This window comes from Ambystoma mexicanum, chromosome 1p (assembly GCF_040938575.1).
Source record: "Ambystoma mexicanum isolate Mex_15411 chromosome 1p, UKY_AmexF1_1, whole genome shotgun sequence".
Lineage (NCBI taxonomy): Eukaryota > Metazoa > Chordata > Amphibia > Caudata > Ambystomatidae > Ambystoma > Ambystoma mexicanum.
Window position 1 is genome coordinate 1,339,416,479 of NC_090921.1, and position 12,850 is coordinate 1,339,429,328.

General features: G+C 49.1%; 1 protein-coding gene across 1 annotated transcript in view; it reads right to left on the minus strand.

Annotated features, from left to right (window-relative positions):
- Window positions 1–12,850, minus strand: part of LOC138454024 (sacsin-like) — a 465,635-nt gene that overhangs the window by 38,751 nt on the left and 414,034 nt on the right. The window lies entirely within an intron of this gene.

Here is a 12,850-nt window from a genome sequence, read left to right on the forward strand (position 1 = left end):
TTGTAACTGAGATTGTAAATATGTATCTAGTATCCTAAGCTTGTAACAAGTGATGTCTTAAGCAACCTACGTCGTGATACCCCTGAGTTTGGGTGTGTAACAAATGCAATAAATGAATAAAGAAGACAAGAGAAGACGCCAGCAGCAACTTCCTGGACCGCAAAGTGCCCGGTGAAGCCCTGCAGCTGTGCTGACCCCGTTTTCGAATCAACAGGGAAAACCTGTATTAGGCAAAGTCTGTATGCAGTACCCTTTGGGACCACTACACACAACTAGGACTACAGGTGTAAGCAAAACCAACCTTTGCTATAAGTCTGTACTACACAGTTTTGTGGTGGCGTTGCTGAGCAGCCAGGCTTATCTCAAGAGGGAATGTGAGCTGTAAGGGTGTTACACAGAGGTCTATAATTACAAGTATTCAAATAGACTCTTATACTCAAGGTTTCTTGGTAAAACACTTATTAATTTATTTCAAAGTCAGTTATAAAACATTGAAGGAGGCAATCTATATCACACAAAAATAAACTTCAGTACTTCACAATATCAGGATCTGAGGCATTTAAACTACTTTGAAGGAGGAGCAAAAAGGCATAAGTTAATAAAACAAATATTACAGTTGCTCTTAGACAGGTCAAACAGTTTGAGTTCCCCAGAGGAGTTGATTCAATGCAATAGGTTAGGCTGAAGTCAATGGGCTACATTTTTGTATAGGATAAAGCAGTTCTGGAAGTGAAACGGAAAAGTCTTTGCCAAAGTTCTCATAAGTAGTTTGTAAAAGAAAGGTTCATATGTTGGGTCACAAACTGACTAGGCCTGCAAGTTGCCAAAGTTTCAAGCACTTTCGCAGTGAGAAGTAAGTTCTCTCGGTCGGGTTTTCACAGTACCTTATAATGAAGAAAAAGATGCAGCTGAAGACGCCTGTTCCTGGCAGTTCCTGCAGATCTCGCTGTTCCTGAGCCTCAGTCGTGGGGACAAGAGGGAGGACTCCTGCACTGCACAGGGACTGGTCGAAAAAGCTGGCAAAGGCAAATCTTCAATTCCGGTAGCTGTAGTCAAGCACACAAACTGGTGTCCTTCTCCCTGGCTATTCGGTTTCCTGCAGCACTCTGAGGAAAATACAACCTGCTCCGAGAATGGTATCCAAGTGGCTTACGAGTTGATTGGCCCCACCAACTCAAAGGGAGAAGTCGTCCTTGAAGGGCTTCTCTGTCAAGATGAACTTGGCGATTCGGATCTGCAGCAGGGCTTCACCGGGCAAACCAACGGTCCAGGAGTTGCACCAGCTGTCCTCTTCCAGCTCGTCTTCGGTTCTTTCGTTCCAGCGGTCGACTCCTTCCAAGCCAAGAGACTCGCCTTTTTCTCCCATTCATTCCAGCCTAGCTGCCACTCACCCAGCAGGGTGGCTGTCCTTGCCAGACAGTCAGCCAGCCAATCACGCCAGAGTGCATTTGGGTCTCCTAGGAGACTAAGCACAGGGGGTTTCGAGCACCTCCCTCACTTCCTGCCCGCCTCAGACACTCGGGCGCCAGAGGTGGTCTTCAGTCCTGAAGTCCGCCAAAGGCGTAGGAACAAAGGGACCAAACTTGGTTTGGCGCGCAGAGACAAACTCTAGAAGGACCTTTCCAAAAAGAAATGGCGAAAAAAGAAGACCGGGACCCGTTTAAACAAAGAAGGCTCAGATGGCATCTTGAAAAACATGGCTCCCGCGATTAAACGCTACCGGTGTTCGCGGTCGGGAAAAATCATCGTAGTTTGTTGTAAAACCACTGCCTCCAGCCATTTCGAGAGGAAAGGGTAGCATTTGACTGCTACATGAGTTTCTAGACATAGGGGATACTAAGTAATCCCTCCAGCACTCTATTGTAAGATAGTGGGCCTCATTACGACCCTGGCGCTAATGGTTTAACGGCGCCGTAAAGAGCGTCGGCGCCGTTAAACCATTAGCGCCTGATTACAAGGTCCCTTAGCGGGTTGGAGGCTTTAACGCCTGCTTTTTGCAGGCGTTAAAATCCAACCCGCTAAGGGACCTTGGAGCTAATTACGGCAACCGTAATTTACGGTGCCGTAATTAGCGCCTTCCCCATTCCCATTATGCCCTATGGGGCAAAATGGGAATGGGGAAGGGCAAATGCTGAATGGGGAATTACCGCCCCCGCCAACCTTGTGATGGGGCGGTAATTCCGCCATCCACCATGCAGGAGACCGGCATGGAACATGGTGCTAATAGCACCATGGTCCAGCGCCTGGGTCGTAATGAGGCCCAGTGTGGGCTGGGTCTAGGAATTTGGAAAGACTAGTAAAGTCAATTTCACTTTACTTTCTCTGGGAAACAGTAGTTTATCACAGAGAAGGTATTTAAACCTTGGGACGACCTGAAAGGCTTCCCTGTGTCAATGCACTGAGGGTGCTATGCGACACAAATGAAAAGATGATGCCTATGGAGTTGTCTAAAACTCCACAATCAAACAACACAAGAGTAAAACACACATCAAAATACATGGAAGTGGGAAAAAAGACTCACACTCTCTCCAGGAAAAGAAATCAAGTCCTCGATATCAAGTCCTCAAAATCCAGCAAAGTTGCTGGGGGTCTCTAAGGTGAAGGGAATTAGCACGTTTATGAGAATTCTCCCTAAAAACCCGTAAAGGACGACTTCCTCCCTTAGGCTGGTGGGACCAAATAGCCTCGAGACAAACTATTTTCGTGCAACCCCTGACTTGCAGGGACTTTCCAAGGCTGCAGACGCCCAATACCCGGGGGTAACTCGACCACTTGTGAGTGCATTGTCTTCCAAAGTCTGAATCCGGACAGATCTTCGTGGGCATCCAGAGGACCCTACAGAAACCAGAAATCCACGTCCAAAGACCCCTCGCCAGAGCCCAGAACTGAGGGATCAAGGAAATCCTAACCACAGATTTTCGTTCTTTTTTGGCACTGAGAAAAGGGCACCAAAACCTCATAGAGCCGCTGAATTGACGGAAATCCATTGCTGCCGAGTCCCTCTCTCTCTCGAGTGCTGCTGCAGGAGCCCGCCAGACGTCCTCCCTTTCGTCACCACGACCAAGGACCAGGAACAAGGGTCTACTGCATTGCATCATGAAGGCAACCAGCTGGAACAACTTCTTCATTTCAACGGTACTTTGGGTCTTGAGGTGCATTATCCTTTTGCCATTTGGGGTGCTTCCTATCTTTGGGAGTGCGATTTAACCCTACACCAAGTTGACCTCAACTTACCTGCATTGGCCTTACAGCTTGTGCTTTCAAAAGGTGACTCCTCTTGAGTTGCTGCAATTTCTCTTTTGAACATTGACTATTTAAGAACATTTTTCTAAGAGGGAGAGCATCAGAACTTTACCTTTGCCCATTTACTTTGGCTGTCCTGGCTCCCTAGAGGCCTCCTTCTGAACCTATTGGCTTTGGAAGTGCCTGTTCCCTCACAGGTTTTAAATGTTGAACACTTTAATTCTGGGATAATAGAGTGCCTGCATCCCTTTGGGAGAATCTAACTGTTCTCATAACCTATCAGTCCGTTCTGATCTAACCCTAACCTTTCCTTCCTTGAAAAACTCAATATTGCAAAGGTGACACTATATAAATGCTATACTGGCCTCAAGTGACATCACCTCCGGGTGCTGGAACATGTGTAACATAGGAATAAATTACTCACCTGCTTTATTATTCACTTTTTGAATTGAATCCTAACTTGAGATTAATGTTAGAGCTAATTAGTGCTTTTTTAAGAATGCTTCAAATATCTTTGTGTATAAATAAATAATGTATTATATAACTTTTGTTTGTAAGTGTTTAATTGGATACTTGTATTTACTGATTTCATTGTACAGCTCTATATTAAAAGGTGGGTTACCCAATACCAAGAGATAAGTCTTGTGTAGTCCTATACCAGTTGGACTGCACTAATTCTTATCTAACACCCAGCATGGTAAGGATCTGCACCATTCAAACAGGCAGGGTCTGTCCAATTCTGGACTGCCTTTGGCCACCACTTCTGCCCAGCAACAGTCACACTTGGGCATGGATGTGTATGGTACTCTAAAAGGCATTTTGGCAAAAGGCAAGTGATAAAATGCAAAAGTGCACACGAGAACTAAAAGAAACATATTAGAAAAAGATCTGCTGCCACCAGCCAGGCTTGGAAACATCATGCAAGTAACCACAAAGTTATGTAAAACAAAGCTACACAGACACCAAGTGTCCCAACCGCACCTGTAAGGTGTAAAATAAAAAAGTTAATGTCTAAATGGACAACCTGCTCTATCACCATAAAGACTGATCAGTGTCCCCGAAACAGATGAGCTTAGCTAGGCAAATGAAGTAACAAAGCTTCATGTGCCACCAAATGTCAGAACAGGTACAAAACAAAAGCAAAAAGTTGTGGGCGGTGGGATTCCATAGAAACAGAAAAAAGAAAATCTTTCCTATGAATGTTTAAAAACCTATGGGCCAGAATCACAAAAAATAGTGCAAATGAAAGGAGCGCAGAGAATGTGCTTGCTTCATTTGTGCAATTTTTAGAAATGCTCAGGTTACCTTATTCTCAAAGGTGACCTGTGCATTTCAGGAGGGGCTGGACAGTGGCGCAAAGATGTGCTGTCCAGCCCCTTTGCATACATTAGTGATGGAGCAAGCCTCCGACACTAATGCATGACAGGCTTCCAGCAACCACGTGATTGCTGGAAGCGCATTTTCACAGATATGGGCCCACAAAGGAAAACGGATGAAAATGTTAGCGTGTCAGCTGCAGTGTCACAATTCAAAAACAAATCATGACAGGGTCACAAATGACCCTGCCATAATTTGCACCTCCTCCTGTGGCCGTTTTAGAATGACCCGTTATACGCACAAATGTGCAAAGGGGAAAAAAGGACAACTGAATGAGAGCATCTAAAATGCAGCCATTCAGATGCACTCTGTGATTTGGGCTGTCACTTTTTTGGCGCAAGTGAGGATACGGACTAGCGCATATCCTCACTTGCGCTCCAAAAAGCTTTGAGAATCTGACCCTATGTCATGACGTCGATAATGCCACATATATCAAACTCTATGCTAGATTATTATTTTCATTCGTTTTATCTAGCATGTGTGCATGTTCATGTTCATGTGTGGGGGGGTTTTGTGATAGGCTTATACTTTTAACACTTTTTCCCATGTGGAGGAAGGGTGGGTTGCTCTGAATTTGAACCAGATATCAAGCTTCAAATGGAACAAGTTACTTACCTGTAACTGTTGTTCTCCAGCATGGGTCTGGCATGGATTCACATGCTCATGAATATTCCCCGTCGTCAGGCTGGGAATCCTCGGTAAAGAAAAAATCAGTATCAGTTTCGTTTCTGATCTGTCTTTCGTAGTAGTAACCAATCACTGATCTCTGCGTCATACTGACCACAGCCAATGACTGCCCTCTACCTAAGCCCCGCCTCTGGCAGCCATCTTCAGATTTGGTAGCACGTGAAGTGGCAGTATGACCAAGTGAAAAGCCGCAGAGGGGTAGGCGGGAGGGTTCGCATGTGAATCCATGCCAGACCCATGCTGGAGAACAACAGTTACAGGTAAGTAACTTGTTCCTTCTCCAGCATGGGGTCTGGCATGGATTCACATGCTCATGAATAAAGAATACATAGCAGTACACACATGCACAACCACGGGAGGTGGCAAAGGCTCAACATGGAATCCCGGTCGACGCAGTAGAATTTCGTGAAGGTGTGCGTCGACCTCCACGTAGCAGCCCTACAGATGTCCAGCAAGGGCACACCAGATAGGAACGCTGTGGTAGCTGCGATCGCTCTGGTGGAATGGGCTCTCGGACGGCCAGGCAGTGGTCGGTTTGCCAACCGATGACAGTACATGATACAGCCGGAGAGCCATCTGGAAATGGAAGCCTTTGAGAGAGCCTTCCCCTGATTGACAGGTCCAAAGTTCACAAAAAGTTGTGACGTCTTCCGAAAACACTTTGTGCGGTCCACGTAAAACTTCAGCGCTCTAGCCACATCCAGCGAGTGCAAAGTCCTTTCGGCCGGCGACGAAGGCGACGGGAAGAAAACAGGCAACACCAAGGGTTCGTTGAGGTGGAATTCCGACGGCACCTTGGGCATGAAGGAGGGGTGCGTCCTGAGCACTACCCTCGTGTCGTGAAAAGTCAAGTACGGGGGCTTGCAGGAAAGGGCCTGGATCTCTCCCACTCTTCGTGCGGAGGTGATGGCCACAAGAAATGCTGTTTTCCACGACAAGAACTTCAACGGAGCCGAGTGCAGAGGCTCGAACGGAGGTCCCATGAGCTTGGTCAGCACCACGTTGAGCTCCCACGCCGGGGCCGGAGCCTTCACCGGCGGGAACGATCAGAACAGTCCCTTCATGAATTCTTTCACCAGACGATGAGACCACAAAGACGTCCGCCCCGTGGTTCTGGTGTATCGGGAGATCGCAGCAAGATGAATCTTGATGGACGTGTGCGCCAGTCCAGCCAAGTTCAGCGACTTCGGGTCGTGATGGAGGATGGCGCCTCCTTCCCTGGAGAGAAGATCCGCGTCCACTGGCAGCTTGATTGACGGGGACGCTGACAAGTCCAGAAGGTCCGGGAACCATATCTGCCTCGGCCACGCAGGTGCGACGAGGATCATCCTGCACCGTGACCTCTTGAGCTGGTTGATGAGCCGGATCAGCAATGGCAATGGAGGGAACGCGTATAGAAACAGGCCCTCCCAGGGGAACGAGAAAGCATCGCCCATGCTCCTCAGCTGGGGAAACCTGCTGGCGAACCTCCGGCACTTGGAGTTCGTCGCCGTCGTGAACAGATCGATCTGGGGTGTGCCCCACCGTCGGAAGAGGCGGTCCACTAGATCCTGTCGTAGTTCCCACTCGTGGCACGAGCGCAGCTCTCTGCTGAGCGAGTCGGCGATGGTGTTTTTTATCCCTGCCAGATGAAACGGCACCAGAAACATCCCTTGGGCAACAAAATGGCCGCCGAGTTGTCTTTCGGCACTGGTTGAGGGGAGTCCGACGGGCGGTCAGGAGCCCCGTCGGAACCCTTGACATTCTCGTCGTCTCCTACGTCGGGGCCCCTCCGACGGGCTGGTCTTCTTCCACGCCAACGCCGTGGCTTAAGACTTCGATCAGCTCCTCCTCAGAGGTTGAGGCCGAATCCACAACGACCTCCTGCCCCCCCTTTTTCTTCTCCGTCGGAGGTTTCACGGGGGTCCTGTCGATGGGCATGAAAGAGGACTCCCTCCGCGGTGGCATGGAGACTCTGGGCCCCGAGGTCGCCACCACTGGTGTAGCCTCCACAGGCTGAGCCAGGGCCGCCGCGACTGTCTCGATAGAGGCCTTGGCCGGATGGATCAAGGCTTTCACCACCTTAGGTGCGCTCACCGCCTTCTCCTTGGGGGGAGGGTCACCGCCTCGCTCCTCCTCCGATGGGGCCTTCGAGCTCGACCGGGGTCTCTCCAGGAGCTTCGCCGGGTGCTCGGCCTTCCTCTTACCCGAGCCAGAGCGTTGGCTCGTGGTTGATGGCGCCGGGGAGGATGCGCCCTGCCTGGCGCTTGTAGAGCCCGACCGTTCGGCGCTCCCGGTGCCAGCGGACTTGCGGTGCTTGGCCTTCTGTTGGACCCCCGTCGCCGGGGCGCCCTCAAAGGTCTTAGAAGACCGCTCGGACTTCTTCTTCTTCTCGCCTGATGGGCTCTTTCCTTCCAGCCAGTTGGCGAGACGTTGATGGCGGTCCTTCATGGTCCGCTCCGACGTATTACCGCAAAATGCACAGTCCTTCTCCATGTGCGTCTTGTCCTCATGTAGGCAGTAAAGGCAAAGGGAGTGTTCGTCCTCCTTAAAGACATTCTGAAGCTGGCATCCAGGGCAGACCCTGAACAGCTTTCCGGGCGTCGAGCTTCCTTTCTCCTGGGCCATGTCCGAGATGGGCCTGAGAAACTTCTGCAATCCTCCAAAAGCGTGGCTCGACGAAGTCTTCACCCTTGAGGGGCGTAGAAGAATCTGACACGGGTCCCCGTTGATCGGATGAAGAAACGGTGGAGCTTGAGGCTCTTTCGACCGAAAAAAGAGAAAGTTTTTGAGAAAAAACGTGAAAATAGCACTAACGCTCGAAAGCAATAGCACGAGGATCCCAACACTTGAACGTGCAGTAAAAATCTGAAGATGGCTGCCAGAGGCGGGGCTTAGGTAGAGGGCAGTCATTGGCTGTGGTCAGTATGACGCAGAGATCAGTGATTGGTTACTACTACGAAAGACAGATCAGAAACGAAACTGATACTGATTTTTTCTTTACCGAGGATTCCCAGCCTGACGACGGGGAATATTCATGAGCATGTGAATCCATGCCAGACCCCATGCTGGAGAACTAATGTTACATATAAGTGATGTTTTGTTTTTTCAGTCCAAATCTATTGTAGATTTGCGTTCTGTGGAGATTGTGAAACAATATCCGGCCTCTAGAAAGTGCTGCTATGTCTTAGCTTGAAAGAACATGAACAACGCAATGTTTGAAGACCATATAGCAACTCTACATGCAGGGACGTCATTTCACCAAAATGCCAGGGGTCGCGGACGTGATGTCATTTGACCCCGCCCCCGAGTGACATCACAGGAAGTGGCATTCTAAGGCAATATCCCTCAGTACACTAAGAAAGACATGCATTACTCACCGTAATAGCATTTCTGATGATTGTATCTGCTTAGATTCACATGCTGTGCATTTGGTCCGACATCCAGTGGTAACCCTGGAGTATTGCATCTTGTCTTTCGGGGACCGAAAGGGGACGTCGGCATTGGCGTGTCTGTAACACTATCCCTATCGTGACATGTAGTGTACCCAAAATCCCTCACGTCCCGAGATCCTTCCGATTGTATTTTTTCTGCCACGAGAGAGCCCAAGGCTATTGTGAGTGAGTACATAAAGAGAGAAAGTAGTAAGACGTCTATGTTCCTTCCACCCGAGCGGGGAGGAAGGGTGGGCGCATGTGAATCTAAGCAGATACAATCATCAGAAATGCTATTACAGTGAGTAATGCATGTCTTCTGATGCTTGTTAATCTGCTTAGAATCACATGCTGTGCATAGACTAGCGAGCAGTACCCGAGATGGAGGTGGGTTGTGAGAAAGAACAGTAGTGAAAAGATGTCTCAGGACTGCTTGTCCCACCTGAGAATAAGACCTAGAGTGAATGTCTAGGCAATAGTGTTTTGTAAAGGTGTGTAAAGGACTCCAGGTTGCCGCTTTGCAAATGGACTCTAGGAGAACCTTTGCAATGAATGCTATGGATGCCCCTGTGTACTCGAGTAGTGTGCTCTAGGCTTGAAGGGCAGTTCTCTCTTAGCAAGAATGTAGCAGAGTGTGATGCATTTGACAATCCACCTTGAGATAGTAGATTTGGAGACATGGTCTCCTTCTCTACCTGCTGCCGCTGAAATGAAAAACTGGTTTGTCTTTCTTAGTGGTCGAGTTCTTTCCAGGTAAAACATGACTGCCCTGAGTACATCTAGTGTGTGCAGGCTTCTTTCTGCCATGTTAGATGGCTTCTGGAAGAAGGTTGGTAGTTCTATGGACTGGTTCACATGGAACTTTTTAATGAATTTAGGTGTAAACCTAGGGTGAATGCGCAGAACCACCTTATCCCTGTGGACTGTAACAAAAGGGTCTAGAACTGAAAGGGCCTGTAGTTCACTAACCCTTCTTATAGAAGTGATAACCACTAGGAAGGCTGTCTTATAGGTAAGGTCTTTTAGACTTGCCTTGTGTATAGGCTCAAAAGGGGACCCCATGAGCCTGGTCAATACCACATTTAGATCCCATCTGGGAGCTGGGTTTGAAATGGGGGGATGTATCCTCTTAACCCCTTCCATGAAAGCCTTGATACCTGGTATTTTCCACCACAACACTCTTTGTTGTGACGTAGCGTAGGCTGAGAGAACAGCTGAGTGAACCTTAAGTGAATTAAAGACTAGGCCTGAATCCAGTAAGTGGGTCAGGTACAATACAAGGTGCGTAGGAGAGCAGTCAATGGGATTGACGCCCTTGGCATTACAACAGATAAAGAATTTCCATTTACCGGAATAGCAGTATCGGGTGTTGGGTTTCCTCGCTTCCCTGAGTATGTCTATGCATCTCTGAGGGAGTTCAAGGTGTCCGAACTCTATTACCTCAGGAGCCAGGCCGCAAAGTTCAGGGTTTGCAGGCACGGGTGAGGCGTTTCTACCCTGTCCTGTGATAACATGTTGTACGGGCAGGGCAGTTTCATAGGAGGGGAAAGGGACATCTCCATCAGATGAGAGAACCAGGGTTGGCGGGCCCACATGGGTGCCACCAATATCATGGTGACTGGTTCCTGGTGCATCTTGTGCACAATCTTGTTGAGTAAGGGAGTCGGGGGGGAAAAGCGTAAACAAATTCCCTGACCATGTTATCCAGAGCCCGTTCCCCTTCCCCTTGGAGCGGTTCTGTGGGTACCTGGAGGAGTAATTTTGGCATTGAGCATTCTCCAGGGTTGCGAACAAGTCGTTCTCTGGGAAGCCCCATTCTGTGAAAACGGAGACAATGGGCCTCATTACGAGAGTGACGGAATGGGTTAACGTGTGCCGCAAAAGGATGCAGACCTGTTAACACCACTCCGCCACATTACGAGGTCCCCTTGCGCGACCCGCTCTGCACGTCTGGTTTTACCAGTCGTAATCGGCCCATTGTTAGCTCCCTCCCCCATTTCCATTCAGCCCTATGGGGGCTGAAATGGGAATGGGGAAGGTCCGGGCCCGGGTTCCTGGAGGGAGGAATTACCGGGCCCTCCGAACTCGGAATGGCCCGGTAATTCTCCATTCTGGGAACCCGGACCTGATTTTGGCGGCAACCATGCCGCCAATAGCGGCAAGGCAACCGCCAAAATCGTAATGAGGCCCAATGTCTTCGTCTAGTCGCCTTTCGTACTCTAAGGGCAGTGGGAAATCTCTGCTGAGCATATCTGCCAGAAGATCGAGTTCCCGTGGAACATGTTGGGACAACAGGAACATCCTGTGTTTGAGAGCCCATATCCAAATGTTTTGGGACAGCTTGGATAGCCCTGGAGAGTGTGTGCCACCTTGTTTGTTCAGGTAGTACATGGCTGTGGTGCTGTCTGTCAAGATCAGGACTGTCTTCCCCTATAACTGTGTCTGAAAGGCTTTCAGTGCTTTGAATACCGCTAATAGCTTCAACAGATTTATGTGGTTGGACACTACTTGTGGGGACCACACGCCGAGCGCCGTCACCTCATGAGAGATGCATCAGTTGTGAGAGTGGCTTCTACTGTGGGGGTGGTGAAGGTTTTCCCCTTCAAGAGATTTTCCCTCGACCACCACTGCAGAGAGAGAACGAGGGCTGGCGAGACAACTACCAGATCTTCCCATTGCAGATGCGCGTGAGTAACTAAGTAAATGCAGGACACCATCATTCTTAACAGTCGCATGGCCTTGCGTACCGTCCCTTCCCCACTGGCTACATATTGAGGGATCTGAAACAGCATGTTTTGGACCCTCTCATTGGAGGGGAAGACGAGGCTGTCTTATGTCCGAATTAGAGCCCCTAGAAACTGTTTGAATTGACTGGGGTCTGGATTTCTTCTTGTTGATGGAGAAATCCAGGCTGAATCAGAAGTCTATTGTTTTCTGAGTGTTCAGTAGGCATGTTTCGTAGGATTCCCCTGTTATGAGCCAGTCGTCGAGGTAAGGGTAAACCGGGACGGATCGTTTGCGCAGGTGCACTGCCGCTACTGCCAGTACCTTTGTAAACACCCTTGGTGCCGAGGCAATGCTGAAGGGGTGTACTTTGAACTGATAGTGCTTGTCCTCTATCATGAACCTTAGGTATTTTCTGTGCGCTGGCAACATTTAAATATGAAAGTGTGCATCTTTCAGGTCTAGTGGTGCCATGTAATCCCCATGTTTTAACAGGGGGATTACTTCCTGTAAAGTGACCATACAAAACTTTTGAGGTTTGACAAACTTGTTCGCTGGGCACAAATCTAGCACAGGGTGCATGGTGAGATCCTTTTTTGTGGTTATTCTGCATGTTGTTCACTGTGAAGAGGTGCCATTTTTGGCCATTTGTGCGTACGTGGCCTCTTCCCAGAGCCCACAAACGACCCTTTGTGAAAGTGGCAACAGGATCTAACTTGATGAGGGTATCTTAGATGACTCAATTCACATGCTTGTGTGTGTGTGTCCCGAAAATGGAGCTTGGCTGGCCAGCACTATTTGGGTGGGCGCGAAAAATGTAAATGTTGCGCAAATGGTGATTTGAGGGCAGCCTCCTGCCTTGTGTGGATGCATATCTCTGAGAATCCCAAGCCTTTCCTTGGAACCTACCTGTAATAAGGGCCGAGTAGCTAAGGAGGATGCTTTGATGAATGTCTTTGTTCTGAGCCTGTGGTACATCCTCCATGTCTTCCTTATGTGAAACTCTGCTCCCCATGCAGGGGAATCTTGTCTCAAGCTCTTCCTCGCTCTAAGCCTGTGGAAATAGTTGGATTCTCCGCCAATGCAGCCATGTGTGAATCCGGGTTAGCTTCTGTATCCTTTGCTTGGAGAACTAGGACAAAAGGGGGTGCCCCTGCTGCATTGCTAGAAATGAGCAGTGTATTCTGCTCTAGGTGGGACATCTTAACCTGGACTGCTGGAGCTATTATTTATCAAAGCACACTTCTGCCTCCAGTCCTGAAGTCTTTTGTCCCGACCGGAGTAAGACGGATCTGCACTGTGGGAGTTGCCTCTTGTGGATCTGCTGACAATCTGGACATTTGCAACCAACCTCCTTTGCCGAGGGAATGTGGGTACAGCACCCAGAGCAGGTGTCAGAACCACGA